The sequence below is a fragment of the Odontesthes bonariensis genome, chromosome 21 (genome assembly GCF_027942865.1).
Source record: "Odontesthes bonariensis isolate fOdoBon6 chromosome 21, fOdoBon6.hap1, whole genome shotgun sequence".
In the NCBI taxonomy this organism is placed as follows: Eukaryota; Metazoa; Chordata; class Actinopteri; order Atheriniformes; family Atherinopsidae; genus Odontesthes; species Odontesthes bonariensis.
In genome coordinates this window covers 9,389,518-9,409,674 of record NC_134526.1, presented here as the reverse complement: position 1 = coordinate 9,409,674, position 20,157 = coordinate 9,389,518, and the positions used below count along the sequence as shown (strand labels likewise).

Below are 20,157 nucleotides of genomic sequence, written 5' to 3'. Positions count from 1 at the left end.
ATATAATGTATAGTAAAGACCAAATACAAGGATAGAGAGGAGGGGTAGGAAAGAGTAAAGTCTCCATTGTTTTATTGGAACTCATGCTCCTTTGTTCTGTTGTCGTGTCACATAGCCCTCAACAACAGATTAGAGTTGGATGATTGAAGATGGCTGTATCATGTTTCTCAAGAATCTACAATCAGAAGTGGGACAGCTAGGGGTTGAATTCAATTTTCGTCTGTGGGTGTGGACGTTTTGGAAAGTTTTTATGCTTCTATGTCCCTGTCACTACAGTCTGAGACTGCCTGTGTTTTTGTTTGACAGCTGTTATCTACAGTCTGTTTTCCTCCAAATGGCTGCCATATACATTCACAGCAGAGCTATACATGTATGAAGCTCCGCCCACCAGTCAGACAAAAGACACGACAGAAGTGACCCTGAAGTTATTTGTACAGTTTCAGGGGGCTTCTGGAGTTGAAACAGGAAGCTCTTCTCTGCACTACATTACAACCATACAGCCTGCAGATTATGAAGCTAGTGTTCGAAAAACTGATTTCCAAAATGAAATGTTAGTAATTAGGCAGGTGGAACCTGCAGCTGACAGGACATCTTAATCTGCAAAAGCTCTTTCACTGAGCTACCTCTTTCCCAACCAGCAGGGTAATCACTTAAGAGTATTTAATCGTTTAATTCAATCAGTTTTTAATTAATCACACTGATATTTAACAGCATCATTTTAGGATTATATTATTTGTTATGGCAATATGTTGTGCTGTTCAAAAGAAACACATGCTTTAAGGTCTTAGGTATAATAAGAGTTTCATATCTCATGTCTGAAAATAACTTATGTTGATATTTGAAAGTGGAAACATTGCTATAAGAAGTTTGTGTGTGTGTGTGTGTGTCAACATAAACTAAAACGACAGAAATGTGCTTTATTGCCTCATGGATTGCCATCAGACTGTGGTGTGTTATTACAAATTTTGATGTGAGACTGAGTCTTATTTCCTTTGGTTTATGAGGGAGAAGGAGGAATAGTCTGTGGCTGTGACATACAGGAGAGAAGAATGTGCTCTTACTCCTAAACTCAAGTTATGATGTTTCTGTTTGAGATTTTAAGTTAGGATCCTGGGAACATTTTTTAATCAGTTTGGCTGGTATGAATTTTAGCTAACTGTCAGTTTATTGAAAAATGGGAAACAAAAAGTGGAATTGGTACCATTTATAACTACAGACTTGATGACTTGGTTCCCATCTGGAATATGCTTGTATGCGTAGAACTTATAACAAATACTTTTTTTTATTCGTTTCTCTAATTCATCAACCAAAAAAGTTTCTGCAAGTTATGAATAAAAAGCCATAAGGCTTTGAATTTCAAATGATCTGCAGCTATGAATGTTATTATAGGTAAATCATTATTTTACTGTAGACTATGAATAATAAGAAGAAGTTGCTGATGATTTATTTCTTTGATTATCTCTCATCTGGAATAGATGGCATTCCAGATGATAGACGGCAGAGGCTTCAACTGCTTTTCGGAAGGTCTTCCTGATGATTTAAAGAGCTTACAAAATCTGCATTTAATAGTGGCTCATTACATTTATCAAGCATTTACAAATGACATGTTAAATATTAATGAAGAATCAGTCACAACTTAAGTTGTGGCTAAGGGGAAAGGTACCTTAACTTTTATATTTTACATTTCAAGGCTGTTGATGGGAGGAAATATGCAAACTGGAAAACATTACTTTGAACTTTAGGAAATGTAATAATTTTTCACTATTTCTGATATGTTATAGATGGTTAATTCTAGCTGACAGATTAGAAATCAGTAACAAGAATAGTCACAATCTATGACTTCAAATTACGTCAAATCTGAATCAGGTGGTATGGTTTTGTTGTTTAGGCGATAACCCATCAACAGGCATCATAGAAACTGAACCTGACCTCAGACTATTCCTGGAATAAACAACTACGCACGTCCAGTGGTTTGTAGTTGAGGTCATGTGCAAAGAGCTGCAGTCAGTCCTTATGGCCCCTGATGGTTGATGATGATGAGGAAGTGCATGTGCTGGAAAAGGCGGCGGAGATGGAGAACAGTAGTGGGAGCAGAAGGAGGGAGGCTGGTGGAAGAGTGATACTGAGCTTGGATTTGTGGGGGCGGGTAGAGAGAGCTCTCAGGGAGAAAGATAGGGGGATGGTGTGGAACAGGGGTCTCCTTCCAGTTGTTATAACAACGCAATACTGTTAGCCTGCTTCTGAGCGAGCTTCATTTTCTGCGCTCACTGCGAGGCTATGAATGGGAAGTTGCGTGAGTGCTTTGTCTCTGCTCAGCACTCTGTGCCATGGGCTGAAATAGGGAACTCCATTCATGCACTCTCTAATTTCACCTCATTAGACTGTGGGTGCCAAGCTGTGTTTATGTATACGTGCATGACTGTTTGTTTCGATAGTGTGTGAAGAGTGATTGCTTTGCTTGCAAGGTCTTTCTCTGAAGCTTATGTGTGAATCACGTGTAGATTAACATCTCTAAACTTTTGGTTTCTGTTTGGTTGGTTTGTTTTTCTTTATTTTTTTCTTTTTCCGATGTGAAAAGACAATAATCATAGAAGGAGGGAGTGACTATTCTTTCCAATTCGGTCAAGATTTTCCAGCCCTCTGGTCCGGAGTTGTGAAACTGACACACGCTTTCATGAGTGCATTATCCTGATCCAAAAACAATCCCTAAGGGTCCCTTTTTTTTAGAGCCCGCTATAATAGTTGACCCAGAAGCATATCTTTTGTTTTTCTCTTTCACAAATGTTGAATTCCAGCAGCAGCAGAAGAACAAGAGTGTTTGAAACGGCCAATAAGCGCTATCCTCTGAATCATCTCTCATCACCATGCTGCTCTTTGTATCCATCAGTCTTTCAGACAGCAGAATGGGCCCTACAGTGTGGACGGAGGCTACAAGCTGCAGCTGCTGCACACACTGAGCTGAAGCGAGGGAGGGCACTCCCCCTGCACCTCTGCACACACACGTAAACACACAAAAATAGAGGAAAAAGACACTCCTCCCTGTTTTTCAGATTTTTTGCTTTGCTTTAATAGCAAGACTAATGCCATTTAAATCTTTCGCTTCACTTCACTCAATGCAAATCCAGCTGTATAAGTGGGTTACCAAAGTCCTTTACTGGCACACGGGCAGGGACATTGAATGCAGCGGCCAACACAGTTCAGCTCGGTCTCATTTATCCCGATGTCAGATTTTCTAACAGATGAATTAACCACATGCAAAACAAATGCCAAAAACGCAGCCGTGTGAATATTCCTTCAATTTTTTAATGTATTTTTTTTGCATGCAGATAAATCAGTTTAGAATTTGCATTGATATTGTAAACTGCATGCTCCAAAGCATGTTGAAAAATGGTTGTGGTGTGATGGCAAAAACTGGGACTTGGTTAGAGGCAGACAGGTAGATGGCGATCAATAATGGCCATGTAAACTTTAAAGATACATTTTATTGACAAAATAAACATGGATATATATATGAACTGCAGTCAATGTTCTTTCTCTGTAAGAATGACTGTGATTTGTCAAGAACTTTAATGCTTGTTGATTAATTCAATTGATAAGATACAGAGCTGCAATGTAAACTGTAAATGGTCTGTACCTTATCTAGGTTCTATAAAGCTCTTTTCATGGTGTTTCTCATTCATGTTAAAACGACGCTGGGAAAAAAAAACAATCGCTGTGCTTGTTCAAACAAAATCAGACATTTTTGTTCGCACAAAATCTTACGACATCAAGCTTCTCAAACCAAATTAATGCCCAGATAATGCAATTGGGAGTTTAATCCCTCTACGTGTATATGCTGATTAAAAACAAATTGGCCTTGGGGCTCTGTACATGCTCCAAAACAGTGAAGTGTAAGTATATATGAAAACAACCAAATTCTCAATAAATCTGCTCCTATTTACATATTTTCTGTTACTGTTCTCAGACATTTAAACGCATCAGAAATTGTCGTTGAAATTCACCCCATTAAGACTACATCTCGACTCGCAGTTGCTTAAAGATTTACCTGACTGTCGCTCTGTTCAAATAAAATCCTGATGTTATAACCTCAGTGGCACCAGACAAATTCACAATTCAAGTAACTTAACGACAATGTCTGTGCAGGGATTTCAGTTATACTTACATGCACGATGATCTCTCACAGAGAAAGTTTAGAACATTTTTTCCCACATCCCGCAGTGCTGTGGAGGAGGAGAAGCTGGGGTTCGAACCACCAATCCTCTGACTGGTGGACAACCACTCTTCTGCCTAAGCTCTGAAAATGTATTAAAGACCTGTTTGATTTCCACTTGGGATGACAAGTTTTAAGGATGCAATTTGCAACAGATGTGTAAAAGGGCCACTTTTGTCCTGCTCAGGAACAAACAACACCCTGACAGAAAGACACAAAACAACAAATACCAGCATGGTTAGTGATTCAGCATCATTACACTATCAATATATAATTTAGTGTTAGTGTAATGTTACCTTTTTTTTTATATTATTTTAGCCATTTAATGATTTTGTGTCTATTTTTTCCAATAAGTTATTTTGGTGAATTTATTTTTTGTTTGTTTTTTATGTATCTTTTTGGTAATTTTCCTTCCATTTATGCTGATTTTGCATCTCTTTGTCGTTCCATTGTGTCACAGTTTGGTTGTGTTTCATCTCTTTGTTGTCCTCCAGCCTCCTCAGTTTACTTATTTTCTTTGATGTCTCTTTATTTAAGTCCATTTTACATCTAATTCTGTTCACTCTGCATCTTGTTCTTTGATATGCTTTAGATCTGGTATCAGACTTAAGACCCCATGAAGCTTTTGGTTTTCATGCTCACAAGGCCTCATTATTAATTTGTCTATCTTAATTAGTTTAAAATGCATTTTTATGTTGTAGTAATGCTATGTTTAGGTGCACAAATCATCTGTACATATAACATGTTTATAATCTATTCATATTTTGAATCTTCGCTGAAGAGTTTAATGTAATTTACATACTGTAAATATGGATGAGTGTGTACAAGACTGCATTTAAAATACTATTTTGGTCTTTCATGATCAAATTTTGTCTTGTATGAAGATAAAAACACACAAAAATGCTTCCTTTTCATATCACACATGGGGAAAAATATTCTGAATCATTACTCAGTTCCCATTTCATAGCATTAAGAGACTGTTATCAGTAATTTTGCAACTTGCTTTGGTTTCTATATAACATGGTGTATTTCGAACTTGATTTATAGAAACTTTCCCATCCTTCATCTGTCTACGTGCTGCCTTGCTTTTCAGCTCCTGTAGCATTAAAGGTACGCTGCAGCAAATTAAGTCATCCTTAGTCCTGCATGTGCTGTGCAGCCCCTCTGACAACAACTCATCAAGGTGAAAGTGTTGTGTGATTTGCTGGAAATCATTTGCATGGTAATAGGGTCTAAGAAGAGACAGGATGAGAGGGAGGGGCAGGCACTGTGCATCCAGGTGTATGATATTTAGCAGCAGCAGGCGCCTCAGGAACAGATCCGTCAGGCAAGTGAACACACTCTGCAGTGAAAGACTGGCCACTTCCCTGGAGAATGTGAATAATAGGAATAAGAATAACACATATGTACAGTAGTCTGTGTGAACACACTCACATTCAGAGGTATGTGCAAACATGAACACGCTTGCACAATTTCCCTCTGCCCTGTCACTGAAGGCAAAGGTGCTCTGCACTCACACACACATGCACGTTAAATACGCTGCCTCTCTGCCAGAGGACACAACAAGAAACATCTAATTCTGAGTCACTCTACGCCTGACTCACACACAGGCATGAAAACACATGCAAATACACAATCACAGTGAAGTTGGGTTTTTTTTCTCCCCAGGAGCAACTTTTACTTTTCCAACGCCATTTAACCTGGTTACTGAGCTGTATTTTATCTCTAATCCATCATACATTATATTGTCCTGCCAAGTCAAACCTTTAGACACACATACTTAATTCACGCACGGAGCTCTCATCTTTTAGCCCTTCATCCCTAAGCTCCTTGTGCCCTTCCTCTTACTCTAATGAGTCTCTGAGTTTGCAGGTGAGCTCGAGCCTGAGAAGATGATAGCTGAGTGCTTCCACCTGTGTGTGTGTGTGTGTGTCTAGGCATGCATGATTATGTATGACATCATTCACATGCTCAGGGAAATGCTCCTGTGACCGTTCACCTCAGGTTTACTTATCTCCTTCACACTAATGAGAATCTAATCTAAGGACGATGAGTTAAACGAGACTTTTTATGGAAACGCATGTAATGAAATATGCCTCATTCTGTTGTTCATGTGATGGAGATGCACAAGCTTTTGTTGATTTATACCAACTGAAGGAAGGTATGCACTTGTCTGTTTTGTGCTGCATTATACACAGTGTTCGACAAACCAGAGGCACTCTAAAATGAAAACCATCTGTCACTAAACTACAAGCTTTATCTGTCGTTTCAGCCCTGTTTGACAATGGATTATACCCACAAAGCCAAACAAACAGCCTGAGTCAACAAACTTCTCTCTGAATTTTCAAATATTTAACAACCCAAATGTTTGCTCACTCATGAGCCTCAGAATGTCTAAGCCACATGTTTGTGCATAATAATGAACATGTGCATGTAGCCCCCACTCACTCGCTGTTAATTAATTTTCTCCATGCAGCAGATAAACATCAACAAGGGTTCACGATTACCAAGAAATGCATTGCTGCTAAGGGGAAAATAAAGGTTTTAAATATTCCCACATATGACCCGGAGATACATTAACCTCACGTTGAACTCACAAGCATGATGCGTGTTGTTTTTCCTTGAAGTGATGAAGAAAAACATCTGATCCAACTAATATGATGCATTTTGTGACCGGTCTTATTTTAAATTTGAGCTTAATGAAGACCATATGAAAAGGTGGAAAAAAACATGAATAATAACACTAACGATTAATGACTGGATTAAACTTGTTTACAAAAGACACAAGTGAACAGTTTTAGAAACGCACATATGGTGAATTTAGTCTTAGTTGGCATTGTACTAATGGTGCATGTTAGATTTTAGGCATCTCTTATAAATCACTGCATTTGGTTGTTTTTTTTTTTTTTTACTGACCATTAAGTGTATTTGTTCATTTATAATCACAGGCTATTGTGCCACCTTTATACATATGTTTAAGATATGTTCTAGGACTGGTTCATCAGTCAAAATGAGACAAACCAAGTAAAAACAAAGATTATTATTACATAATTGTTACATTGTCGCAACATTACAGTTTCAAATTGTATGTTAATATTGCAATAAAACTGTTAAATAATTAAATAATGATAAATAGATTATTTTGGGCTTGACAACATGATATCGGGACAACTTTGATATAGAGTGGGATTTCAGCTAACCCCAGCCTGAGGCCCACAATGGAGTTAAAGAGTGTGGCATTTGGAAAAGCCATATTTTAGTGGATATCCATCAATCTCATTATATAACCCAAAATTAATTTCCAAAATTGATAATCCAATTTTACAGTAACCATGCATGACAATGAAAATACAGAGAAACTTAACCTTTGGTAGAATAATTCTCAGAAATAAGTAGATTTAGAGGTAACGCTGATGGACTTGTTGCAGCATTGTCATCTTGTTAAGCTGTTCTGGTTGGATATTAAGATAACTTGTCTTGTCTACAAATGTCAAATCACAGCCTGGTCTCACAAGAAAAAGTTGCTTAAATATCTGCGACAGGCAGCAAAGTTAATAAGTTGTTGGACAATAGGAGTTGGAGGAAACCTGAACGTTGTTCTCTCACATAGAAACTCATTGTGTAACATCACTATCTATGAGTATGCCTGACAGATTCACGTAACGCAAAACATATGATAGTGAAAGGTAGACATAGGCATGGAACTATTTTGGAGCCCAGAAAGTGTGGTAATTTAAGTTTTTGAGCCGTTAAACTGCTCTGTTTTGTGTAATGATGTGTCTATTGATAAATTACTACACCATACTTCAAAAATGGTCATCAAAAAAGATAAATGGATGATTTCTAATCAAAGTATTTGAGTAAAGCTGTTCTCTTTAGAGATTTAGGACCTGCTTTCCATGGAATAAGCCACTGGTTTGGTTTGGTTAGGTTTGATCTACCCTGGGACTTTGTTAGATCTAATATTGAGAATCAACATGGTTCATGTTCATCACTCAACTAGAATTACCTTGGTGATGATGTCAATTTCAGATCTAAATTAAAGTGGGAGTATAGCTCAGTGGCAGATTATTTTGACTGCAGATCAAGAGGTCCCAAGTTCAAATCTGGGTGCCCACTGTCTTCAATTTATGTATTTCTAGGTTCGTGCATAAGTGTTTGATGCTGCCTGAGGTGGGTTTTGTATTACCTCTTGTTGAAAGGCTGGAATGCTCCGAACAAAAACACAGGAGAGATCTCTAACACTGACACTGAGAGCCATTGGCACACAACACAGGACATTATGTAACTTCTCAGCCACTGTTGTCAAACTGTGTGCTTGCAACTTCTGAAAGTCTGCAGGTTTCCGTTCCAGGCAGACACCAAACACTACTCTGCAGGTAATGGTACAAACAAATAAGAATAGATTCTCACTCTCCTGCTGAACAAATCTTCTAACATACTGTGTTGACACTCTGGCTCCAGGTTAAACCTGCTTGTGTAATACTGTGATGGATATGAAGGGATCCTCTAATCTGCAGTAAGATACTTTATCACTTAACTTTAAAGTGACCTATTATTCTTTTAATTGCTAGTGTTAATTTGTCCTAAATCAAAGAGCAATCCATGACTAATTCACAAGCTGATGAAGGCTTGCTACTTTAAGTCAACTCATGTCCTACATATCTAAAAAAAAAAAAAAAACATAATTAGGGCCTTTTCCCTGCAAAGCATGAAATGATCTGTGACTATAAAGGCATACAAAATTTCCAGTCAAAACATGAATATTAAAGAGATATTATAAGGTTTTCAATCTCCCAGAGTTATCACTGTACAAGGAATTTTCATATTATTATATCGCTACATTTCATGATGATCGATTGGACACACTGCAGCTAATTCAATGTACATTCAATGAGTGAGGGAGAGAGGACAATTAAGGTATTCTGTTGCCTCTAATCTAATAACATTAACTTCAAAATTTAGCATATGCTATTAGATCATGGTACCAACCCCTCCCAATCCCACTATTAACCAACCAATGAAACTTGGGCCACTAAAGGTAAAGCTAAAGGTTAGTCTAGTATTATCTGTAACCTTTCTCCCGACATTGTGAAAGCTTCAGCAAATATAACAACTATTATTATAGGACAGGGCATGTTTCCATTCCTTTTCAAGATTATTCATTTATTAAGTCTGTATTCTGTTTTTTTTTCCAGCCAACCGAATGAAAATGAAAGAGGTAAAAAACAGCTAACACAGCTACTTTAGCCACAGATTATTCATTAGAGAATAAACCTTTTCACATAAAGATTATTGTGCTGACATTTTAAACCTGCTTGTGTGACATTGTGATGAAGCCTTATAATGTCCTGATAATGAACCTTTTCACACAGAGAACAAAACTTTTCGCAAAGTTCTGACATTAGCTCACAGAATATTGAGTATTGTGTATCTTTCTATATGTACAGTTTACTTTATACAATTAGGTCGGTTTTTAGCACAAAAATGGTGGCAGACATATCAACACTGTCAACACATGGACAGCTGTGGCACCAAAAATGTGTTCTCATTGTTCTTACAGTGCCTCTTTGGTAATTCACACATACCAAAAAGAGGAAGATAAGCACATCAATGTGTGTTTATACGCATCAAGCTGGAATTGTGGTATCACCTCAGAAAAGTGAGTGAGAAAAGCTGAGTCCATGACACTGACGACACAAGCGGTTTACCTACCAGTCCAGAATAAGAGTGGCAAGCACTGCATCCGATTTCAGTTCTTCTCTGCCCAAAAGTTATCGCCATCGGATAAAAGAAACAACATTTACTCTAGTTCTGGCTATTTTTTTGTGATTTCATGTCTTTGCTGCTGCATGTGCTTTCTTTATGGATGTAGAGTGGTGGTGAAAGTAATGTTGACTTGCCAGGTGCTTCTGACATTGCTGTGACTGCTGCATTTCACTAACTTCTACCTGTGGTCTGTTTACCACCACTTTGTTCTGATGCTCATGCCACCACCAGCTCCCGCTTCTTCTTCTTCTGTTGACTTTAGATACTACAGTGACTGGCATCCTATTTGGTGGCACAAAGTAATACGACAGTAAAATGTGGTAAATCCTAAAAATATCTGAGTAAATTATCTCACTTGCTTATTACATAGTTGTTTTATATATAATGTAATCGGAATAGCTTTCTCCAAGCCTGTTGATATTTATAGATAAACATTTGATGTTGTTCTACAAAGAGCACTATTCTAAAATGAGTGCAGCTATTTGTTCTTAGTCAAAAACTCTCCCCCAGAGCGATAGTATGTTCCCTATTTAAGTTTGAAATTACAAGATAACAAAGAGGAGAAATGTCAGGGATAAGTGAACTCTATAAAACTTGACCTCAGTCTTTTATCTTTAAACGAGTACAAGTTGTTTGCACATATCAGAAAGTGAATCCACTGTCCCGCTGTGCTTCAGTGAGACCATTTCATTCAGTTTGGACAGAGAACCAAAGTATCTGCATTACATTGTGTACACAAGGGAGGCAGTAATGGTAGCCAGAGTTAAACAGAGGAACTTTAACCTGCTGTCTGATTTCTGGCCAGTGAGGGAAATGGTATGCAAACAGTCATTCCAATGGAAACTCCAGCAAAGCCAAACATCAAGAAAGTTTCACGCTCCCCAGCATTGATATCCATCTTGGCAGTTTTAATAGCTGGATGTGCCTGGCTTCATAGATAACATAAACATAATATCTTTATATATATGTATATATTTTTAATCATGATTGAGGACCAACTTGGCGTTTCTGAGCTCAAGAAGGTCAGTCATACCAAAAACATTCTCATGCATGGATCTTTGTAAAACTGATAAGATACATGGGATAATTTCACGAATGCATGTTAAATGCGTAATGTTTACAAGGACTAAAGTAAGGAGAAGGATCAGTGGCAGCTCCTGAGTGTACTGAGCAGTTTCCCTGAAGTTTACTGTCATGTTGTAAACAAGAAAATTCCAGGCTTCACATGTTGATGAGGATGAGTCCAAAACAATCCACTGTCATCTTAAAAGATACACTTTTTCCCATGAAGTAAAACTTTTCCACGAAGCCCCTTTTAATAATGGCACTGTTTCCGGCTTAATACACATTAATAGCCATTTGTCAGTCCACAGCTTTGAAAAACAGATTTTTTTTAATGGCCTAAGTGGGAGCATGATAAAATATTAACAAGACGCCAGCTGAAAAATTTGTCACTCCTCCTATTGATGTGTTTTGATGTTTACACGGACGTTAAACTGTAAAAAATAAGCAAATTAGTTTGGTTCATACTGGCAGACTGTAAGGATTATAGGAGTTAAGCAGCTCCAATCAGTCCATCTCTGAGCTGTCTGTGTTGACAGCTACATATGCACCCATTTTGTGAAGGCTGTGTGTATGAGCTCATAAATTTAAAATGCCAGAGGAAGCTTTACAAAACCCCAGTTTTGATAAGTTGCTCTCAGATCCAACTATTCAAATTGTTGCTCTTTTGTTGTGGCAGAGCATGAAAAATGAAAGGCTTGTGGTTTTTTTTGCAGCACAGCATGACTTGATCCTCGTGAGTCGTAACTGACGGCAAATGCAGCTGTTTGAATGGGTATATGGAGGTTCAGATTTATGCTGATAAAATTCTTTGAGAAGGTCATTTTTCTTTGGATACCCATGATTACCATAGTTTGATGCTATTATGATCACTGCAATACTAGGTGTTCACTGTCTTGTATTAAATGTTTGCAAAAACATCCATACCTGCTTAACAGAACTCAGCTATCATTGGGCAAGAGGCAGACTGGACAGGTCGCCATTCCATCACAGAGACCAACAACCACTAGGGTCCATTTAGGGTCACCAATTAGCCTGCCTAGATTGTTTTTGGTGGGAGGAAGCCAGAGAGAGGATAATTTGTACATAGAAAGGCCCCAGCTGGGATTTGAACCAAGAACTCAACAGTGATAATCACCACAACACCATACAACCCATGCTACAATATGAAGGTATCTAGGTATACTGTACAGCAACTGACACTGTCATAACTCATAGAAAATAGTTCCCTCAAAGCATTTTTTCTTAGGTTTCTACTATATTTTACACACTGAGAGGGCTTTAAAGGAATTCTACTTTAAAGGGGGTACCTAGAGTTGAACTGGGGACCTCTTGATCTGCAGTCAAATGCTCTGCCACTGAGCTATACCCCCATTTTAATCCAGAACTGAAACTGACATCATCACCAAGGCAATTCTAGATGATTTAAGAAGATTGAATATCTGCTCTGCCCGTGTGATGCAGATTTCATCATCCTCACCAGTCTGTGAGCATAAACCGGGTCCCTCTGTCCCTCAGCGTAACTGCACCGACTTTGTGTGGTGACTGTTATGCCTTTGTAGTGTTGCCAGGTCTGCTAATTATAAGCAGCTATGGACTTGTTTTTACAAATATTGGCAGTCGCGGGTTGTGTTTTTTTTGGGCTTATTTCTCAAGTTCAGTTGCATATTTGGGCTTGTTTCTCATACAGTAGATTCTATCTCCTTTACTCTCCAGGAATTATGTGCCTAAAGCAAAATTGCCTTGTTTGTGATTTCTTGGGACTCGTCTGCTATAACGTGCACGCTGCCTCTCCCCACCACCTTGTATATATACCGGCAGAGTCAAATCAAATGCCACTATGGATTTTGTTTGGATAGCTTCTGCAAGATGCCAAGGACTAAGTGGATGAAATGTGGCAAAACCTACAAGAAATATAGAGAGTTAATTAAACAACTTGACTGGGGAATGATTCAAATGCAGGGTCCAGATTCTGTAAGTCTGAAATACGTGCACATCATGCAGACCTCATTCAACATGCTGGCACTTATAAACATAAAATAATTAATAGACATTTACAGTCTCAAGGCCAAAGACCGCAAACGAGTTAGCTTTAAGTAGCAACTTACACGGCCTGTCACACATCCATCAATTCTGTTGGCAATAAAGTTGATGAACTGCCTTTTTTGAGCTTTTGGGTTTCTTTTGTCATTTTTCTTTAAGACAGGCTGATTGTCTTGGGCTTGTTTTCATCAACGCGGTTGCTTGTTGGGTTAGGGTTCAGGCTCCATTCAGAAAAACACATAGAAGACTAAGAAGACGAGGAGCAAGACAATGAAAATTTACATTCGCTTTGAGAAGAGACTTTGTAGGAGAATCCTCTTTATCTACACCTCTGCAATGCACTCTAGACTGATGACGTATTCACACACGGGAAGCTTCAACACTCAACCGACTCAAAAGGTAGTGTGTTTGGGACCACATGTGCATCTGCAGAGTTCAAATCCGTTTTGCAGAGACTGAGAAAGACTATAGGACAATTTCTAAATCCGTTCATGCGTAGGGCCTGTGTGATGTAAAATTCATCACCAGTTTACAATGTCCACTGGTTCCTCTGCGACCGACCACAGGCAGCCCAAATATTTGTTCAGCCCAACTCAGGAGTTCATGAGGATGCTTTTCTGGTCCATCAAAGCTGTTATGCCACCTGCTGTTTTCACAGGGACGATGCAATATGTTTTTGACAGTAGGTATCATTATTATCTGCACATCAGATATCGTTTTCCAATTCAAGCATGGTGTTTGTGTTGTGTCAAACTGTGTTGGTGCTTCTTGCTCTTATAAACAATGTTCTGAGCTGCTGCCAAAGGTGAAATCGGCTCATTAGTTTCTCTACCAGTGTTGAACTGAGCTCATTTCTTGTATCATCAGATATTTTTGGTTTATTCGACTCAGTTAGGAACTTTTCTGAGTAAAAAAGGAGACTTTTCAACCAGATCCATACAGTTTGACAAACATTATGCATCTGATCTTTAATGTCACTCTGCCTCATTATAACATTATAAAAGTTTGTTAATAAAGGTGCTTCCAAGATGAAATTAATTTATTCTTATACATAAATATTCTACCAAGATACAGTATAATACATATATATAAAGGAATTTAAACATCTGTCCTATTGAAGGGGGCACCCAGATTTGAACTGGGGACCTCTTGATCTGCAGTCAAATGCTCTACCACTGAGCTATACCCCCACTGTACAGGGCAAATAATATTGTTTGTGTTGTTGTCAATCAAGTATTGGTATACTTGCAGTAATGAGATATGGAAGATTAGTCCAAAAAAACTTAACATGTCTTGGATAATGCTCAAATGCTCAAAGGAAAATTTGTAGGGGGCAAATTGTAAGGAAAAGACAACTCTTTGGCTGCTCCTGCACCGAGCTGTAATGTGCGTCTTCTGTATTGAAGCTACAACTTTTCCAAAGATGGACTACAAAAAGCACATCAACACTTCCCATGTAGATTCTTGTTCCATGTATGCTCTATAAAGGTGAGCAATTCAATGAAGACTGGAAATTTAAAACTGAAGGAAAGGAATTAAAAAGCCACAAACATCAGATATGATGCTGTCATTGGTTGCTAACACTTGTCCTCCCATGTTTCCATTCACATCAATCCAAAATACTATGACTGTATGAAAATAACTGAGCCTGGATGTTTTAACTGAAAGGAATTGTAGGACAGCATCATCTCCTTTCCTTTCCTAAAGGACAGTCTGATGTTTTGCTAAAGCAGATGATAAAGAAAATGTGGAAGCTCCGCTCCTCAGACTATTTGAACAGTTGTTATCATGGCTGCTATTGAGATACTTTCAGCATATTTCAGTGTGGTAGTGAGGACCCTTCTGTGAGGAAAAGACTATTACACCTGGCCCATACAGTTTGTCATCATTATTCACCTGTCTCTGGAGATCACCGAAGACGATCTGTGATTCTACTGTAACAAAAATAGGACCTCAAGTACTCATTCTCAATGAGTACTCATTCGCTTCATCTACACTTCAAAACACTACAACTCCACTGTAATCAAGTGAGGGTTGTTGGTTTTTCAGAATTTTGTGGCCAAACTGACCCATCGCCATAACAATATGTTGTTTTTAAGAGCAGATCATACAGAAATGACCAAATCATCATAAATCAGGTAATAATCAAATAAGCTAGACAAATTTTTTATTTTTGTTTATTGAATTATAAATGTGAACATATGACACAAAAATAGAATGACCTGGATCAGTCATTTAATTCATTTGGTAAATGGACCAAATAGTAGTTGAAATTTTATAATTATGTAAAAAAAAAACACACAATAATGAAATATTGTAGAATTTGTTTGTTACAAAATTCCTGGAGTAGTCATAAAAACCTTTTGGTTCAATTGAGATTTAAAAAGAAATATGTTTCCACAAACCTCCTTTCTTGTGGCACACGTGACATTTGCTAATAATAGCTTGACAATAACACTAGTGCTGCCCCAAAGGTGCTGAAGGGCTTCTCATCGGTTTCCTCTGGCACTGATTTTTTTTCTAAAACAAGAAATAAGAAAGCACTCTTTCATGATCCTTTCAGTCCATGGGGATCAAACAGAATTTCTGGAAAAGCAGCCAACAAATGAAATTTTTGGTGTATCGTAAATCAGTGAGTTTTCAATGCCATTTCAAGGCAGCCCACAAATTAGAATTTGCGGGCTGCCTTGATCTGTAAGAAAATGCTTTACCAATGAGCAATAACCCCTCCACTGCATATGCTGACTAGAAAAGCAAACCTTTTGTAGTGATAAAGAGATCTTAAAGACACCACAAAGGAGCTGCTTTAAGTAGTAAAACTGCAGCTAAAAACTCTAAATAAACTTTGATGAATCAAAGCAATGAATTAGATTTGTATCCTGGCTACCAAGTGTTGATATCACATATCATAGATTGAGGCTCTCTGTGAGACTTCTGCCTCTGCTGATTACCGGACCTGAACGAGGACTCTGCTGATCTGCAGTCAAATGTTTTAACGCAGAGTTATAGCGCCTATCTTTCTGTAAAGCAAGTAGTGACACAGGTCAAAAGCAAAAGATTAAAGCAATGAATCATCCCTTCTCCTGTGCTAGCTGAGTCTGCAAATACAACATTCCCTGCTCTGACTTATTGTGTACTATGTGCAAGTTAGTTTGACCACTGTCAATACCAAGAAGTGAGCTGTCATACACTTACAGTCACATATTTTGATTAACTGTGAAATAGCAGCACTTATTCCCTCACTCTTGTGTAATGATGTTAAGCTTGTTAGCTCACACCGGCAGCTCAATTTAGGTGTACCTGCATTTGATGATTTGGGTAATTTTGGTCAAAATTAACAACAGATCTATTTAACTATTCACATCAAAGGAAAAACCAGGACGTCAAAATTTTCATGGTCATTGCCACAATTACACACCCAAAAATACATGTCACCGCTCATCAGCGTCACATTCACCTCAAAGAGTTTAATGGCTGCACATTAAAGAAAACATATTTAGCAGAAGCCGTGGACTTGGTGTGACATGATGTGAATTTAAAGAGGATTTATTGGCAGCGCATGACTGTGAAATGTGGTGATAGCAACTGGTCTGCTCAGAGGACAGAGATAAGAAAAGAGGCTGAGATAGCTCGCAGTCCTAATTTGAACAGCCACCACTTGTGAGTGGATTTAGACAGTATCAAATTAACATTTTCTATTGTTCAGAGCGTTGCATGATTACAACTCTACATGAGGTTGTGAGGGAGGGGGGGAACAGAAGCAGAGAGAAGGGCACGCAGAGGCTGACAGCAATGGAGGATTATGATTGAGTGTCCAGGTTTCTGCAGATAGAACGTGGAGTTAAAAAGAAGTTCACAACATCTTTTCATGACTTTGTGCATGAGTGGGTTTTTTTTTTTATTCCTTTGTAGGTAGCAGGTTGACTGTCTTTTCTTCTCTTCCTGCAGTAGTCTGAAAATATTGATAATAAAGTATTTTCAAAGAAACAAATCCAATATTTGTCAATTGTAGTTTTCAACATAAACACAGACAAATAACATTTCTATATCTTGACTGTCTCATCAATCTAATAAACAGTTTAGTAGTTATGATGAATTTATCCAATGTGTGTGTTAGACTGGGGTATTTTATAGTAAGGCAACCACAAAGCCACAACATTTGAGTGTCTATACAGCACAACTTGGCAATCCAGGCAGATGTTGTCTGCAAAGTGTAGTTTCACATGACCGATCACATGCAGAAAATAAATAGCAATTATCTATAATAAGATGGACTCCTGTTGCCAAAAAATTTAAGACACTTTGTAAAAAGTAAATTAAACAAAATATTTGCAAAACAACATTTATAACTAAACAGAAGGAGAACCACCTCATTGGCGATCATCAAATTAAAAAACTAGAGCTACAGAAACTACAGACTTTCAGTGACACAAAGTATTGCTCTATTTTATCCCAGCTAGATCACCATGGTAACTTAGGCTGAATGCATAACCTGCTCTGGAGCAGATCTTCAGTTTTGGGACATAATTTGACTGATTCTTATAATAAAAGCCTGAAACAACATTTAAATGTCATCAGGGTGTGCTCTCAAAAGTTAAAGTGTGACAAATTTGAAAATAGCTATTTGACATTGGATATAGGTTGGTATTAGGAAATAACGGACAGAAAATCAATAACCCAAAAGCTGGTCTGTGTTGCCCATTTAGATATTGATCAAATGTTGATTTTTTAATCAATGAATTTAACCACAGTGCAATATCTTTCAAATATTCAACACACTGCAGATTTTAATCTTAACTAAAATCATCCCTGTAACCATGGAAACTGTGCATTTGGCTGGTGACTCACAATGAGCTTTATATGTTTTTATATCCCAATTTGCCAACAAGTCCGCTCTCTACCACTATCGAATAGAAAATAAATCATTCTGAGCCTGTTTGTCAGAGATTGTTCAGTCGATAAAACTTTGGTGTGATTTGTGTGATCTCCACATCACTCTGGGTCAGTGTCAGGGCCAAATGTACTCAGGTTAAAAGTTTAAGAGCTTTATTTGCTGCAGGCATGGATCAAGTTACCAATCTGCACAACTAACACTTTTCAGTGATCTTGCACGCCTCTCCATTCATACATATTGCGGCGTATAAACTTAAAAACCAATACAAACGCCGCGGCCGGCTAAGACATGGGGTTTTACTACTGAAGACGCGTCACGCAGAACTATTGCACACGATGGTGTTATTTATTGCTCCATCTCACGAGCTTGTACATAAAAGACAGACACTTACTTCCTTTTGATGCATTTCACAAGCCGTGCAAGGATGCCTCTGACAGTGCAGTTAATATTATGCTTACGTTTACGGTTACGGTCAACAAAAAGTTTTTCCCCAAGCTCACCCAGCCGCCATGATCCAAGCTCATCCCCTCACAGCTGAGCTCACCTGCTCATTTAAAGGAAAAACACACCCAAAGTGCCACCCCCAGACACCGGCGACAGCCTCCTGCTGACGTCATGCATGTGCAAACAAAAAATAGAATAATACAAAATAAAACAACTCAAAATCAATGTATGGCTCCTACATTCCGGCCCCAAATTATTGCAAGGTAATAATTCACCACCACCACCTTGTAGGAGACACCAAAATGCAGAGTGAACATACAAGTCAAGTCAAAGTAAAAAGAAAAGCCAAAAGTTCAAAAAGAGGTTTATGACTGAATGTCCAAATAATCCAAAAAGGTCTTCACTGCTCTTCTGCTTCCTGCAGAAGGCAGACTTTGGTTATCGGCCTGTCCAAACAGCTTGTTTTAGTTTTAATCTGTACACTTCGAACCAGTCCATTTTTATCCAGAACAGCATTCACAATTCTTCCTGTAATCCAAGCACTGCGAGGTGCCATATCGTCCACCAGCACCACGATAACCTTCTGCAGCAGAGCGAAGTCCAGACCTTTCACCAAGTGAGTGTGCTCCATGTCGCCTCCCAGAAACTTGGACTCCTGGATCAGCTGCCACCGTTTCTCTGCCGCCGACTTGTCTGCCTCGGCGGTGGGTCCGGTGGGTCGGTAGCTTTCACTTCTGCTCTGACGAGCCATAAGAGCCGTGGCTCGGAAGCTCGCTCCTCCTGAGGGATAGTAGCGAGAACTGTGCGTCGGTTACTGATCCATTTATTGAGCTTAAATCCACCTTCAGTTTGCACCTTGACCTGATGAACTCTGGCCTCAACATCTGCCATGAGCGCCACAGGTTCTTTGCGGAATTTCGCAAGGACTCCCACCAGCAAACTTGTGAGGTCTGGTCCTTGCAGAAGTTGAGAGTTCAAAGATGTCCCTTGAAATGTGGCACCGCAATCAAAAACCACCCGCAATTTTTTCTTTGTTGGGTGATACACCCCATGGTGCGGTATGTACCACAACCTTTCGTCACAACGGGCCAACTGCTCAGTTGCAACTCTCTCCGCAAAGCCATTAGCCAGCATCCCCGACATAAATGTGGTGTAGTCAGAGAAAAAGGATGGATCTTTATTTAAACGTCTTTTAAGGCCCAATGCACACTGTACTGCAACTGTCTTATTGTTTAGCAATTTGAGGCATCTTTGTCTTAATGGCAAACCAATGCTGTAATGACCATCAGTGAGCTTGGCAGACTCCAAGACAAACTCGATGAAGCGCTGATCTTCCCTTGACAGACCAGACTGCTCATTCTGCAGGGTCTCGGGGAAATCCACTTTCAGCTGCTTCTCCCAAAGCTCATCAAGCCTCGCCACAGAGATTCTATTGACTGTGATATCTGGCTGAAAACATTGTTCACTGATCTGGCAGTCTCCTCGAAGCGGGCCAGTCACAGACCAACCCAGGATGGTCTTAGTAGCATAGGGGCCTCCATCCACTGCACGAATCACCTCCCACGGTTCCAGAGCTTGAGGTACATTAGTGCCGATCAGAAGGTCTACATCTGCGTCAATCTCTGGGATTCTTATATGTCTCAGGTGCTACAGTCGTGGCAAAACTACTGCCTCTAGCAGTTAAGCTAGCCTGAGGTTTTGCCAGTCTTGTGTCTTTTCTTCCAGTCCCAGGTGT

At 38.9% G+C, this 20,157-nt stretch overlaps 1 protein-coding gene and 2 non-coding genes across 3 annotated transcripts in view; 1 reads left to right on the top strand and 2 right to left on the bottom strand.

Annotated features, from left to right (window-relative positions):
• gjc1 (gap junction protein gamma 1) overlaps nucleotides 1-20,157 on the top strand; it is a 56,471-nt gene that overhangs the window by 21,494 nt on the left and 14,820 nt on the right. The window lies entirely within an intron of this gene.
• Nucleotides 12,343-12,414, bottom strand: trnac-gca (transfer RNA cysteine (anticodon GCA)). Its single transcript has one exon. It is a non-coding gene; the product is annotated as a tRNA-Cys (tRNA).
• On the bottom strand, nucleotides 14,203-14,274 carry trnac-gca (transfer RNA cysteine (anticodon GCA)). The gene has a single exon. It is a non-coding gene; the product is annotated as a tRNA-Cys (tRNA).